This window comes from Apodemus sylvaticus, chromosome 7, assembly GCF_947179515.1.
Source record: "Apodemus sylvaticus chromosome 7, mApoSyl1.1, whole genome shotgun sequence".
Classification (NCBI taxonomy): domain Eukaryota; kingdom Metazoa; phylum Chordata; class Mammalia; order Rodentia; family Muridae; genus Apodemus; species Apodemus sylvaticus.
In genome coordinates, this window is record NC_067478.1 from 4,709,135 (window position 1) to 4,724,413 (window position 15,279).

Here is a 15,279-nt window from a genome sequence, read left to right on the forward strand (position 1 = left end):
CTTCCTCCAGGTGAGGGTTATAGGCATGTCCCAATTCCCTGCAGAGGGAAGTTTCCTAAAGCACAAGTCTCAAGGAGTAAAAGGACCTACAGAAAGGAAGATTTGGAGCTGAAGAGCAGACGGAGATGCGGGAACTGTCCACACAGAGCCCTTCATGGACCGCGGCCAGAGCGGGACAGTATGATCCCTACTACAGAAGCATCGGAGCCTTGGCACTCGATGGTACTAGATGTCTCCATAAACAATGGTGTAAGAAGGCAGAAGGTGGGCTCATTAACGCCCAGGCCACGGATGCAGGTAGCCCTGCCCCAAACCCACAGAGCCAAGCTGATTCCTAGAGGCGTAACACAGAACCGGGCAGAAAGGAGGAGCTACCGCAGGCCTGAGCCACACTGGAAAGGAAGCATACCAAACCCAGGCCCTCAGCACCACAGGGAGACAATGCTTCCACCAAACCCAGGCCCTCAGCACCCTCTGACCTGTGACTCCAGGACCACAGGGAGACAATGCTTCCACTCACCATAGTCCGAGAACTGCAAAGGCAGAAGAAAGAAAAACAAGAATACAAGAATCTACCTATGGGGCTGGAGAGGTTGCCCAGTGGTTAGAGCACTGGCTGCTTCCAGAAAAGGCCCCGGGGTTCTATTCCAGCACCCGCATGGTTACTAACGACCATCCATAACTCCAGTTCCAGGGGATATGATGCCCTCTTGCAACCTTTATGGGCACCAGACATGCACATTTACGTGCAAAACACTCATAAACATAAAATAATAAAATTGATAAATCTTAAAAACAGAAACAGAATCTCCCTCCATCTGCCCTTTATCAGAATGTACTGGCACCTGGCTGTAGGGGTACAGACCTTTAATCCTATCCAGTGCTAGGGAGACAAAGACAGAGGCAACTGGATCTGTATGAGTTCTAGGCCAGCCTGGTTTACACAGTGAGTTCTAGGGCGACCAGGATTACACAGAATGACCCAGTGAGACCCTGTCTCTAGATAGATAAACAAATAAATAAACAGTACTGACGTGTCGACACGGAGGAAGACCACCAGCTTTAAGAGCATGCTCTGCTCTCAGAAAGGACTCAAGCACAGGCTCACACACGTGCACACACACGCGCGCGCGCGCACACACACACACACACACACACACAATTAAAAATTAATATTTCTTTAATGTCCTGGAGGGCAGATGCCACCAAAACCAGGACGAAAACCAGGAGTAAAACAGAAAACAAAACTTCAAGTTCCAAACAGAGACACAATTGATAGGTGTGTTCTGGGTGATCAGAAAAAATTCAGAATGGCATACCAGGCCAGCGTGGAAGGCAGCAAGGCGCTGGACCATCCAGCTGACCCTAGAACTACACCAATGGCCAAACAAGCCCCACGGACCTGGGCTGAGATTCCAGCAGCTGCCTCGGCTTGTCTGAGGGGATAGAGATCCAGATCCACTGTGACCAGACACAAGCCGAAGATGAGCATGGAGGGAGGGAGGGCGGGTGGGCAGAATGTTGGAATTAGCATTATTTAAACTAATGCAAGTGTTTTGAAAGCAGAGAGGCAACTTTGTCTGGGGCTCGGGAATACTACAGCTCAGCAGGGGGACTGGGGTGGGGAGCGCCTGGTCCCGGTCTGTAAATCTTCACTCTCCTTAGCTACATGATGCCTTCAACCAGAGATGCCTGTTTGCTCTGGCCTGTTCCGGGTCCCTTCAGCAGAGACTGGCCCTGGTGAGTGGAAGAGGAGACCCTGTATCCCCTGTATCTGCTTTCTACCCAGCCTCCTGCCACTCTTCAGGACCACAGTGTACACCAAAGCAAGGAAGGTCCCGTCTACACTGGAACCGAAACAGCCTGGATTCTGAGCTTTCCCTTCCTTCCACCTGTGTTTCAAACACTGAACCATTTCTGGGGATGCTCCCAGTACGCTCCCTCCCACCATGCTGTGCCTTGCCAACCTCGGCAGAGAACGCCGCAATGCTGTCGCGAGGTGTGGCTGTTGAGATTTACAGCTGCATGCCCTCAGACTGTTGTAAAACAGCCTTAGGACTTCAAAATGGAGTGAAGAATGGGAGGAAGAAAAGAGAGAGAAAGACAGAGTCCACCAGCTTATACAAAACAGCCCACAGAAAATGTTAATGGGAACAGAGACCCCCCCAAGACAAACCCCCAAAATAGTAGTTTCCGGATAAGTAGCCTGAACCTTTACTTCTAGCACCTGGCAGAGGCAGGCAAATCTCTGGGAGTCCCCCCTACCCCCCACCCAGCTAGGGCTACATAGTAAGACCCTGCCTCAGCAGTAACAAAGTGACTTCCACTCCAAAATACAACCCAAAACTATCATTTTCAACTATCATCTTTATTCCTAAATATTACAGACTCATCTATGTAGCCTACAGCATCCACAGATTAAAACATAAACCTTCTGTATGTCTATATTTAGACAGGTAGAGGAGCAGGGCGTGCTGGTGCAAGCCTTTAATCCCAGCAGAGGCAGGTGGATCACTGTGAGTTGGAGGCCAGCCTGGTCTAGAGATACTGTCTCAAACAACAACAGAGAAATAAATCAGCAGATAGGAGAGGGAAGCAGCCATGAGGAAGCTCTGGGCGTGCACAGAGAAGAGGCCAAGTGGCCGCCAGCCTCCTTCCCGCCAAGAAGAGGGAAGTCTCTCCCATCAAGCCTATCGGCATCTTACTCCTGAATGAGTCGGCAGTGTTGTGTGGTTTTTCCATTGAGTCTACAGTGCAGACAAAGGCACAAATAGTGTTTGTCGCCCAGGATGATGTGCAAGAGCCAACTGGGGCATTGTGCATACTGGAGACACTGCCACAAGTCCGTGTCATTGAAACCCACGAGCAGGGCCTGACAAGTGGGTTTAAATGAGGGTAACTGAACCACGAAATGGAAGCTAGGCAGGGCTGGAGAGACGGCTCAGAGGTCAAGAGCACTGGCTGCTCTTCCAGAGGACCTGAGTTCAAATCCCAGTAACCACATGGTGGCTCACAACCATCCATAATGAGATCTGGTACCCTCTTCTAGTGTGTCTGAGAAACAGCTACAGTGTACTTACATATAATACATAAATAATTAAATAAATCTTAAAAAAAAAAACTGTATGGCAATCAGAATTCTGCCACACCAACATTTGTCAACACACTGTGCCTTGAGGCAGTGGCACTCCCCAAAGCTCTTCAGCCACCTCTGCAGTTGCCACAGTCCCCAAAGAGGGTAAAGGTGACGCCCAGAAGCAGTCTCTGATGCTGGCACCTCCGCCAGGTGTGGATGCTTCAACCTCTGCGGCCGAGCACTTTACAGGGTCGACACTGAAGTCTAGACCTCTAGAAACCCACGCTCTGCTGGAAGTCACCTGGCTTCTGCACCTACTGCTGCCACCTGTCACTTTCAGTGCTTATTAAAATGCAAAATAATGACATACAATCAAAAAGCCCACCAACAGGAGGCCAACAGTCTATCTCTACACTTGAGAATTTTTCATGGCTATTATAATGAGTAAAGCAGGCATGGTGGCCCAAACCTTTAATACCAGCACTTGAAAGGCAGAGGCAAGAGACTCACCACAAATCTGAGGTCAGCCTCTGAGCTATGCAGTGAGTTCCAGGCTAGTCTAGGCTATAAGACTCTGTCTGAAAAGTCAATCAACTGATCAATCAATCACGGTGATCTAATTCCTGCCCTATTAAGAAAGCAAAAGATGGGGCTGGAGAGATGGCCCAGGCCCTGAGTTCAATTCCCAGCAACCTCGTAGTGGCTCACAACCATCCATAATGGGATTTGATGCCCTCTTCTGGTGTGTCTGGAGACAGCTACAGTGTACTCATATACATAAAATAAATAAATCTTTTTTAAAAAGAAAAAGAAAGTAGCAAGTTACCCTGAGAGATGGATGCAGCAACTAGCATGGGCTGAGATGGCTCGGAGCATGCTTAGTACTTACCAGGCCCTGGCTGTGGTCCAGAGACCCACTGAGACAGGGAGTTGGGAGAGCTGATCTGGATGCTGACTGCACAAGTGCATGGGGTCTGTGGAGCCACATCCAGATCTCACTCGTAACCTCACTCTCCATCTTCAGAAAAAGGTTTTAAGTCATTATTTTATTTTGTGTATCATTATTTTGCCTGAACATATGTCTGTGCAGTATAAGGAATGCCTGGTCAGAAGAAGGCATTGAATCCCCTGGGGCTGGAGTCACAGATGGCTGAGAGGCACCTTGTGGGTGCTGGCACACCAGTATGGATCCTTTAAGAGTGGTCAGTGTCTGGGCTGGAGAGAGAGATGGCTCAGCAGTTAAGAGCACTGACTTCCAAAGGTCTGGAGTTCAAATCCCAGCAACCACATGGTGGCTCACAACCATCCGTAATGAGATCTGACGCCCTCTTCTGGGGTGTCTGAAGACAGCTACAGTGTACTTATATATAATAAATAAATAAATCTTAAAAGAAAAAAAAAGGAATTTGGGTAGGAGCTGCGCTGCCACTGGCTTCAGGGGAACCCAGGCCAACCCTGCCTCCGACTTCGCTCAGCTCAGCTCCTCTACTACCGCGCCTGTCTGCAGCACTAATTACCCTTGCTCCTTAGCCTGTCGACAACCCTCCACCATGACACAAGACCGCGAATGAGCCTCCTAGCTTTTCCCAGGGCCATGTGCCCCCCACCCCCACCACAGGTTGCTTCCCAGTCGCTGAATACCATGTTGCTGCAGACCCTGACACACTTGGGCGATATCTCAACAATTCTAGACCATCTCTGCTCCATCAGCTATTGACCCTCGATCAGCTATTGACCCTTGAACCAGTACGTTAAGTATCTACGAGGTTCCTTCAACCAAACCGTTTCCCTGGCTGTGGGCTTCATTCTGGACAATACAGCCTCTGAGCGAGAAATCGTTACGGACATGCACCAGTTACCCCATCTACCTCGACCCCAGTTACTGTCCCCATCCCTACCGCAAACCTAGGTTCTTATTAAAATAAAGTTTGTGTTTTCTACTTAAAAAAAAATGTGAAATTTGATTTTAAATGCCATAGAGGAAACAGCAGGGGATGAAGGAACGAATTTTTTTCCCTAAGAGTCCAGCAAAAAGTTTACTGTTGTTGCGTTGCGGGAAATATTAAAAAGAATCCTTGCCAACTCTCCGCTGCGAGTTTCTGAGTTTCTGATCAGGTTGCAGCTTTGGTGCTGCAAAAGTGGAGATGGAAGCTCTGGAGAGGCAACAAGCACCAGAAAAGAGAGCACAGGCTCAGTCCCAGAGACTGAGCAAGAGAGCAGGAGTTTCCTACTGGAAGAAAGAAACTGGCAGAGGGCGGCCAGGTCAGACAGAGAAAAGCTGAAAAAGCAGGACAATCTGATGATACCGCCAGAGTGGGAGGAGGGGTGGCCCAGGTTACAAGATCACCATCAGCTTTCTCAACAGTCAGCATATGCCTGTTAAGGTTATGATGAGACAGGATGGTGTCCTACAGAAATGACTGATCTAGGGCGGTTTTTAAAGAGTCTATGATTTCATATGGGATGCACTCTCCTTATGTGAAACACATTCTAAGTAACTGGGCTACTCAAACTACAATTATTTTTCCAAGACTGGAAGGGATTGGTAACAGCTGTACTGGAGGCCAGTATGGTTAATATGGTGGAGGGAAGAAGATGCGAACAGAACAGAGAAATAGAGGAGAATGGATACAGTAAAAGTCAGGATGCTGGATGAAGGGTGGTACTCTGATTTTCAAGAACAGATTCAATCTGATGACATAACTATAGGACAGTGTTGCTTCCTGGCTTTAAGCTTGGGACAAGGTTGGGGGGGGCCAATCCACCTCATTTAACAAAGACTATACAAGGCTCGGAAGATTCATTTAACAAAGATTATACAAGGTTCGGGAGGCACTATCACTGACTTTTGGACTTTTTTTTTTTTACACAAAAAATTAGTTTTAGCTGTAAACAAAGATGCATCAGACCTTGATGCAAGGCAAGTGTTGGTGGACACCTTGGTGTTTCGAATACTAGACGTAAAAAAGTCGTTAGACCGTTAAAGGTGTGAACAGCACCTGAGGACAAGTGGAGGAGGGATATGGCTGATAATGTGCCAGGTGCTAACAGCACAGATCAAGCTAGAGCTGGAGCTCTCTGATATCAAAGAGACCTTAGATCTCAAAATGCCCAGTACTTTAATTGTGGGAAATATGGTCACCAAAACAAAATTGTGAGCAAGGCATCCCTAAGGGCAATGGTTCGTCTAAATATAAATCAGAAAGAAGGCCTAGGTTTCCAGGGGTATGCAGTTGATGTGACAAGGGCTGGCACTGGACCAGAGTATAGGTCCAGAAGAGATAATCAAAATCATTTCTTACCACAAGGAAGTAGCTTTGGGGGCCTAGCTTGAGGTCCCGCAGCCAAGGAGTGACAAGCAGACAGAAAAACCTCCACTGGTATTGGAGATTCAATGCATGCTACTGAAGGCAGTGGGGCTCTAGAGTTAGCCAGTGATAAACATCTTACTGTATCCCCTTAATTCTAATGTCATAAAAGAGCCACTGGATTTCATGGCCCTTTGCCCTCAGGGATTGTAGGAATGATCTTGGGAAGGCGTAGACTGACTTCCCAAAATTATTGCATCCAAAATTATTGCATCCAAAAATTATAGATGAAGATCTCACAGGAGAAATTAAAATTGTGACTTATGCAAGAAGGTGATGGTGTTGCTCAGCTGCTACTGTCTCCCTACGTCAAAGGCAAAATGGCTCCTGCAGAAAGAGCCAGAGAGTTCTGAAAACCTTGGACCATTGACCCGAAAAGCACTTAGTTCACTGAAAATGTCCTGTTTACAATTTCCCAGTACACACAGCACAATTAATGGCTTAAATCAGAAGAGGGGGAACAAAGTGACAATTTTGGAATTTTGGTTTCTTTAAAAATCACAGAAATATGTGTTATCATTTTAATCCCAGGTGTGGGGGTATGGGGCTGCTTCCGATTTCTGCAGCAGTTGACTATGATTTGTCTCATGCTCTAGCAGAGGTATGGTTTCACTGGCCACAGATAGTTTCTGCAATTGTGTGACTTTTGGAACTCTGGGAATTTTTCAGAGGGTATATAAATAAACCCTTGGGCCCCAAGAGGCAAGGTCAGTGGCTGTTGGTCCTTTGGGGGTGGGGGTGAGGGTAAGTTTCAGTTTGTTAGTAGTCATACTCAAAAGAAGAAACAAAAGGAAGAAATCAGATTCAGAGATCTCTATCTCCTTTTCCCCCTGTATCCTTTCTCTCCTATCTAGTGATAGGGTGTGAAATAAAGGGTGGAAAAGAGAGGCACTCACAAAGTAGCAAAATCCAGCTACATTCAACAGTGGCACCAGTAAGGGGCTAAAAAACCAAAAAACTAAGGTAAAGGTAAAAGCACTTGCTGCCAAGCCTGGAATCTGTGCTAGGCTCTCAAAATAAGATGGGAAGATAAAGCCAACCCCCACAGGCTGTCTGTCCTCTGACCTCCACATGCACGCCACGGTACCACACACACACTATACATTTTTTTTTTTTTTTTGGATTTGGTTTTTTCAAGACAGGGTTTCTCTGTGTAGCCCTGGCTAACCTGGAACTCACTCTGTAGACCAGGCTGGCCTCAAACTCAGAAATCCGCCTGCCTCTGCCTCCCAGAATGCTGGGATTACAGGTGTGCACCACCACCGCCCGGCCACACTACACATCTTAAAAATGTAAATAAATAATAAAACTGTCATCATCGTTGTTGTTGTCATCACCATCGTCATCATCGTCGTCACCATCTTATTACCTAAATATTACCTACAGTTACCCTATTGGGGAGGAATATGTACTAACCACAAAAGCCTTACCTAGAGAGATGAGGACGTAGCTCCACCGGGAGAGCATTTGCCTGGCATTCATGAAGCCCTAGGCTTCATCCCCAGTACTACAGAAAGCGTATGTGGTGAAGCACATCTGTATCCAGCACTTGGGAAGTGCAGATTGGAGGATCGCAGTTCAAGACCTGCAAGGATGCTTCCAGGACAGACTGGATTGCATGAGATCTTAAAAAGGTATGGAGGGGGGAGGGCGATGGCTCAGTAGGTAAGAGCGGTTAACCACTCTTGCAGAGGACCTGGGTTCCGTTCCCTGCACCCCCATCAAGCAGCTCACAACCACCTGTAACCCATAAGGGGATTGGACAGGCTCTCTGGCCTCTGTGGACAATGCTTGTACATGATACACAAGGATTTACAAGGGCATGTGTGTGCACACACACAAACACAAACACACACACACACAAATCACTTTTTAACGGGGAGAGCTTACTCAGGAGACCCTACATTTTTGTTTTCTGATCTGTTTGTTTCTGAGGCAGTCTCCACAGTCCAGGAGGACCTTTAATTCCTCATCCTCCTGCCTCTCCCAAGAACAGGAATCACAGGCATGCAATGCTCTCCCACACCCAACTTGAGACCTTGGTTGTACCTACTGACAGCTAAATTTCTGCAACTAACTATATGTCTGTTATTTAAACAGCTATAAATTCAATAAAAGTTAAAAAGAGTTAAAGAAAATAGGGCTCATGTGACCTCTGCTCCCCACAGAGGTTAACCAGAAGACCCCTGAGTAAAAGGTTTGTGTGCAAAGCTTTTCAGCTTAGAGGAAACAAACCTAGACCCTGCCTCAAGCAGGGGTCACTCACCTTTCTCAACCCTGTGTCCCTGTAGTTTGGAAGCCACTTGGTAGATGAACCTTGACCCACATGTTCTGTGCAGAGATGTTAGATCTCCCAAGGGGCCTGGGCCATAGACAAGACTCCTACTGAACCCCACTTCAAATTTACTCACAAAGGAAATCTCCCCAAATATCCAAGAGAAATGTTTCCTAACCCCTGGCTGCCAGCCTAGGGCTCTGAAAACTCAAGGGAAGTTTCTAAATCAATGGGCAGGTAACTATCGGGTCTGAGGTAGAAGGTGAGGAGAGTTGGCATTCGGGTGGACATTAGAGAGCATTGTCTCCACACCTGGAAACATTTCGGACCACTGCAGGACCAGAAGAAAAAAAAACCACCCTGGCATGAGCAGTCCAGACAGCTCCCAAGTCAGCCGCCTGCTCCCTCACTGGCCCAGGCCTCACTGGCCTAAGGGCAGTCAGCCTCCCCTCCCTCCACTCAGATGGACAGACAACAGCTGGTCTGCTCACACCTCCCAAAGACTCAGCCACAAACACCGGGAAACAGCCTCCTCCACCTTCAAGCCAAGGGCTTGAGTTTCCAACAGCCTTCCTTTTCCTCCCCAGAACTAATTTTAGCCTCCTTAGTTCTCAGAGGTAGCACCGAAATAGTCGCCTAGGAACACGTTTACAAACAGGAGCTTTGACTTTGCCTCACAAAACTCCTCAGCTGTAGCCCAGAAACAAGCCAGGGAGAAGCAGCCCCATTGTCCAGCAGGCCAGGCCCCTCCAGAACATTCCCTAGGGAGGAGGGCAACAGACCTGCCCAGTGCACTGAGTGTTCTCTCCAACGTCACATGTCCATGAATGAAAACACCAGGCTGAGCTGCCAAGCCCCAAGAGGGTCTGGAAAACGGCACATGTGTGTGCACAGCATGATGGGAAAGAACAGAATCGTCCAAGGCCAGAAGCCAGGACTAGTCCCATGCAGAGGAGGCACCCTTGACCCTTGGAACAATCCCCAGCGGGCCTGATCTGTGGACTTCCAATCCCTACCGTTGTCAGAAGCATCCTACCGACCTTAAGGCCCTACTTGAAGAAGACAGGAGTATCTCCCAACCCTTAAAACCTGGGTACCCAGAAGCAGCACCAATAGACCTGCATGGAGCAACCACCTCTGGGCCTATGGCTCATTTGTAAGTCTGGTCAACAATGAGACAAAAAAGGCACAGAATAAGGGGTGTCTGGCCCACAGCAAAAACCTGGTGACGGCATGGGAGGAAGGGCCAGACCCAGGAATTCTAGGAAAGCAACCACATCGTCATGGGGGAAAAAAGAATGTGGAAGAGGTGGGCCTGGGAAATCTCGCCTCAGCAACACTTCACAGAGTGTTGTGGAGAACTTGAAATAGTTGTCAGAAGAACTGTATCCACCCTGATGCCCCACCAGTAAGTAGCTCTAAGTTGGGGATCTGAAAGAAATGTCCCCCAACAATCCTCCACATAACACAGCATAAAAAGGACATGGTCCAGCCACAGGGAGCTGCCAGTCTCAGAGGCCAGCAGACCGGCCTCTGTGGAAGCCCGCCGTGTCTGTCACAGGTTACAGCAAGACAGCTTTCTTAGACAAGGCTCTCCCACCACCTACCTCCCAAGCCCTATGGGAAGAGACACCTCACCTTTGGGGTGAGGCTGGCCCCCTGCCCTGGCGTCCTGGGCCTGGAAGTTCCAAGCCCACAGTCGCCGCGGCTCCTCGGAGCGCCACAGGGCAGGCCCATTGGGAGGAAAGGGCATGCCAGGATCCTGCTACGACCCCCAGGCTTGGCAGACGGGTACAGCCCGGGCTCACCCAGATCCCAGGTGAGTAGAGAGGGGGTGTCAGGCAGGCAGAGCCCCAACAACAGGCACTTCCTGACATTCTGCGGGAGGGAGAGGCAGAAGTGCCAGCCTCAAGGCAAAGGCCAGAGCAGGTGGGCGGGTGCGGGCAGGCAGGCTGCCCGGCCACCCACAACGGGCCGCCTCCCTGAAACCTGAACCACTTCTGGGAAAACTCAAGGACGCCAGGATTCTCTTCCGTGGCAGCCGGTCCGCTGGACCATTGATTTTAAACCAAATACAAACTCCAAGAGGTTCAGAGATGCAGGAATTATCTAAGCTTTGAGGGAGAACCCAGCTCCCTATCCTGACTCCAGAGGGAGAAAGAGGACTGGACCATTACCCTCATGTCCCGCAACTGTGTACCCCAGTAAAGGCTGGATGTTCTAGACCACTGGCTCTCAGCCTACAGAAGCATGTTTTCACCCCTACCTTCAGAGATGCCAAGAGTCATTTCCACTCGCCGTGGTCCGAGACACAGCTGAGTGTCTGCAGTGTGCAGGCCTGCCTCCCTACTGTCACCAACATTCCTAATAGAATCCACGGGGGCAAAATGCCAGTATCTGCCAACGTTTGGGAAACCCTGTTCTAGAAAGGCCCATGCAGCCAGGAAAAAGTCCTAAAGTGCGGTCTGGGAACACGGCTCAGCTGATAGCACGTCCACACAAGAATAAGGACCAAAGTTCAGATACCCGGCACCCCCCACCCAAGAAGCCACACAGTGTGGTAAGCATCCGTAATCCTTGCTTTAAAGGTGAACTTCAGGGTCAGAGAGACCCTGCATCAAAAACAGTGAGGGCCAGCAAGATGTCTCAGCAGTAACGGCTTGCCGGCTCCTGAGCCAGACAACCTGAGTCTGATTTCTCAGCACCCACTGTGGAGAGGACCAACTTTCACAAGTTGTTCAGAGAGCTGTGGCACACGCCCACAAGCTAATACAAAATACTTTTAAAAGAAAAAATGAGGTGGGTAGTAATCGTGAAAGACATTTGATGATGCTCTCTAGACTGAACATGTACCCACATACATGTACAGGCACACACACACACACACAGGCACACACATGCACAGGCACTCACCTGCATAGGTATACACACACACAGGCACTCACACACATACACAGGCACTCACATGCACAGGTATACACACACACAGGCACTCACACACATACACAGGCACTCATGTGCACAGGTATATGCACACACAAGCACTCACATGCACAGGTATACACACACACAGAGGCACCTACATGCACACGTATACACACACACAGGCACCCACATACATACAGAGGTATACACACACACAGGCACCCACATACATACACAGGTATACACACACACACACAGGCACTCATATACACAGGCATACACATACACAGGCACCCACATACATACAGAGGTATACACACACAGGTACTCACATGCACAGGTATACACTCACACAGGCACCCACATACATATACAGGCATACACACACACAGGCACCCACATACATACAGAGGTATACACACAGGCACAGGTATATACACACACAGACACACACAGGCACCCATATGCACAGGTATACACACACACACACACACACACACACACATACAGGCACCCACATGCACAGGTATACACACACACACAGGTACTCACATGCACAGGTACATATACACACACAGGTATATACACACACAGGCATTCGCATGCCCAGGTGTACACACACACACACACACACACACACACATGGATGGATGGGAAGGAAGTATGACTGAAAATACGAATGGTCCTGAATGATCCAGACTTGCTCTTCTCCCTCAACCCACTGGATTCCAGGCCACGGTGATAGGTTAGGAGCTGGCTCTGAACTCAGGCTCTGATGTGCTGTGGATCTGCCTCAAGGTAGGGCTGACTGCAAGGCAGCTGGGATTTTACAGAGCCCACAAAGGATGTGCAACACTATGTATGTATGTACACATGTGTACACACAGACACGCACACACTTGTGCAAGCACCCGTGTAAGCCCTGATTTATATTTTCTGGAGTTCTGTTTTCTTGCTCTCAGAGCAGAAGGACAAGAGATAAAGGGGCTACCACCCCCACCCCCACCTACCCCCCACCCACACCCACACCTACCCCCCACCCACAACCACACCTACCCCCCACCCCCACCCCCGCACTCTCAGCAAAAGAAGGCCTTAGGGAACCGCCAGGGCGAGGCCAGAGACTTGGCGGATTCTGGGTGCCCGGAAAAGCAGCATAGGGGTACACTACACAAGCCTACCTACGCAAGACACACCCAAAGGGTTCTGGCCTCAAGTCTTCTCTCAGGCAAGGATCACATCTGCTCAGTAGGAGCCTGGGGGGGGGGGCACCTACGCCTCCCAAGGGGCACGCCCACCTGATAGGCAGGCAGCCTGGGAAGATCAACAGACAGCAGAGAACATCTGCTCTGGGGAGGGAATCCCATGACTCTGTAGCCCTTGTCCTCTCCCACTGCAATGGACCAGAAGACTAAAGGTCACTCATAGGCACCTCCACCCAGAGAAAACGGACAAGAAACATCCTGGTGTCAGTGGTCGCCCTGTGAGAACACCTCTGGGCAGTAAGGACCTGCTGAGACCAGTCTTAGCACACAGCTCCTACTCTTCACCCCACAGAGTTCTCTGCTCTGAACCCCAAAGACAAGCAGATGTCAGAGAACAGAATGCCTGATGCCCACTGCAAGGCAAGGCCAAACGCCAGCCTCCCAAGGGCAGAGTGGGCCAGCCTCAGATCTGTGAAGACTTCCAGACCTATCTACTGGCTACAGCATCGGTCCAGCCTGTCCTCAGCCAGTGCTGTGTAATACGGCATCGGCTTTGCCAAATGTGACAACAGAGGATTTCAAGTGTGCAAAGTTGGAACTGAGGTGTTCTGTAAAGGGTAAAACGAGTACCGAGTGTTGAAGATAATTAAAATTCTTTTCATGTCTCAACCAGGGCAAGGCAGTGGTGACGCACACCTTTAATCAGGGTGCACAGAGGGCAGAGGCAGGAGTCCTAGGAGTTCCATCCCAGCCTGGTCTACAGATTAAGTTCCAGAACAGCCAAGGCTACACAGAAGCCTGTCTCGGGAAAAAAAAATTTTTTTTCCTGTCTCATTAATTATAGTGATATATGTTGAAATGACCAAATCTTCATGTTAACTTAATTCTACCCAACGATGAAAAAGAGCAAGCCTCCGCCCCCCACATTCATATGTTGAAGTCCTGAACACCAATAATAACATGAAGGTCTTTGGAAATGGGTCCTCTAAAACAGTGAAAGGTGGATTAGACCATGAGGAAGGGATCCTTACGGTAGGATTGACTCTCTTAAGGCACCTTGAACCGTTTTGGCTCCTAGAACTATGTTAAAATAACCACTGCTGATTTTTAAATACATATGGCTATTTTAACTGTATCTTGTTTGTCTGCAAGTATGTCTGTGTATCCATCCGCATATACGCCTAGTACTCTCCAAGGCCGGATAGCACGGGACCCTCCTGGAAGTGGAGTTCAGGTGACTGTGAACCACTAGCAGGTGTTAGGACTACAACTTGGGTCCCCTACAAGAGCCAGCAAGTGCTCTTAACCACTGAGCCATCTCTCCAGCCCCAACACTGCTGTCTGAACCACCGAGTCTTGTGGTATTAAAGCAGCCAGAATACACTAAAGACACAGCTATTTCTTTCTTTTACTAACAAGACTACTCAGAAATTTTAAGTTGAATATATCTGTCGAACTCGTGCGCCCCTTGGCAGCACCAGTATGCAGAGTTCTTCTTCTCACCATCGAGCTGAGTAATTCTGAATATCAAGCCAGAAACATGAAGGAAAGAGCTCTGAAGCCGGAGGCACAGGAAGGCCAGGTCTATCCCAACCCTTCCAAGTTCTCCTCCAGTTCCTCAAAAGAGAAAGTCAGTCACCACAGCACAGGTGACTCTATCTTTCCCGGGGGCAGAACCACAGGTTGAGTCAAAACACTTGCCTCTGTATTCTGCTATTCACTGCCCCCAAACAGTGCAGAGTGAGTAGACACAGTACCAGGGATCCATTCTCACTGGAGTGGTGACTGGTGAGGCCAAGCTGGGACATGCTGGAGCAGTGATGTACAGACTTCTAGTCTGAGGCATAGTGTCAAAAGAAGATGCTTTCAACAAACCTAAAGTAAAAATAGTCTAGGCACATGTCCAGGAGCAGAAATCCTGGCAGTCAAGGGACAGCTAGAGGGCTGCTGCGTACTGTGGGATCAGCCTGACACTGCCCTCCCCAGAGCAGACCACTGTTTCCCATCACTTCCAGGCCCTCATTCTCGAGGAGAAACGTCTCATGCGCAACACTTCGGAGAACGGCAGAAAGAAACAAAATGTTCACTTTGCCTCTACCACTCCAGGACAGCACTGAGTCCGCTTCCCAACAGTGGGCTCGGGTAGGAAAGAAATGATCTCTGCCCTCTCTCTGATTCGTACACTCATGCTCCACCGCACCCAGGCTCGTACAAAAACTCTACAGGTCGGAATTAACTGCTAACCTTCACTAGCTTTTAATAGAAAAGATTGAAAGTGAGGATCCCAGTGAGGGGGTGAAATGGCCATCTGGGATACCCACCCCCGCAGCTGCAAGGGGATCCCAGCCCTTTTCCTTCACTCCGGGCCCCGCCCCTCGCGAGTTTCCCAGACTCCGCGCTGCTGCCACCTCGGGCGGCAGGGGACCCGAG

The 15,279-nt window shown here is 49.2% G+C and overlaps 1 protein-coding gene across 3 annotated transcripts in view; it reads right to left on the bottom strand.

Annotated features, from left to right (window-relative positions):
* Positions 1-15,279, bottom strand: part of Acvr2b (activin A receptor type 2B) — a 34,148-nt gene that overhangs the window by 17,539 nt on the left and 1,330 nt on the right. The gene's annotated exons all lie outside the window — the stretch shown is intronic.